At 40.9% G+C, this 1020-nt stretch overlaps 1 pseudogene; it reads left to right on the top strand.

The window, feature by feature from the left end:
* Window positions 1-208: 208 nt before the first annotated feature.
* On the top strand, window positions 209-587 carry LOC102433226 (annotated as a pseudogene).
* Window positions 588-1020: the final 433 nt, after the last annotated feature.

Raw genomic sequence — 1020 nt, forward strand, 5'->3', positions numbered from 1 at the left:
ATACCATCTGTACCGGCTTATATAAATCACTTCCAAGTTTCAGAAGCCATGGAGTAACCTACTCAAGCCAAATCCTGAGAACATATGATAGACTATATCAACAGCCATAAACGCTGTGGTAAAAAGTATAGAAATTACATCAAGAAAGGCAGCACTGCTCTTCCTCGGCACTGCCAGTGGAGGTGGCAACCATCTCCTACTTAGCATAATGGCTGCCCTCAGATGCCCTGTGAAACCCAAGATTGTCCAAAAGAGGACCAAGAAGTTCATCCAGCACCAGTCAGACCGATATGTCAAAATTAAGTGCAACTGGTGTAAACCCAGAGGCATTTACAATAGGGTGCGCAGAAGATTCAAGGGCCAGATCTTGATGCCCAACATTGGCTATGGGAGCAACAAGAAAACAAAGCACATGCTGTCCAGGGGCTTTCAGAAGTTTCTGGTCCATAAAGTCAAGGAGCTTGAAGTGTTGCTGATGTGGAACAAATCTTACTGTGCTGAGATTGCTCACAACGTCTCCTCAAAGAACCACAAAGCCATTGTGGAAAGAGCAGCCCAGCTGGCCATCAGTCACTAATCCCAATGCCAGGCTGTGCAGCAAAGAAAATGAATAGAGAAATTGTGTACACATTGTATTTGTGTTAATAAAATCATAAATTCTGCCCCCAAAAAAAGAAAGAGAAAGAAAGGCAGTACTGATTTGGGAATGTCTGACCTAAAGAGTAAAGAAACAGAATCTGCTAAGAGTTCACAATGCAAAGGGACATCATAAGTTACTTTAGTATAAAGAATTTATCTCCAACATATTTAATTTCTAAAGAAAAACAGATATTTTTGTAAATGTCTATAATTTGATTGTGAGTATCTACCAACATGAAAAAGTCAGAATATTCTTTATGAATAGGAAGCAAGTTCATCTAGAACAGTGGTTCTCAACCTGTGGGTCACGACCCCTTTGGGGGTCAAATGACCCTTTCACAGGGGTCGCCTAAGACCATCGGAAAACACATATATAATTAC

This window comes from Myotis lucifugus, unplaced genomic scaffold (genome assembly GCF_000147115.1).
Source record: "Myotis lucifugus unplaced genomic scaffold, Myoluc2.0 scaffold_19, whole genome shotgun sequence".
NCBI classification, from domain to species: Eukaryota; Metazoa; Chordata; class Mammalia; order Chiroptera; family Vespertilionidae; genus Myotis; species Myotis lucifugus.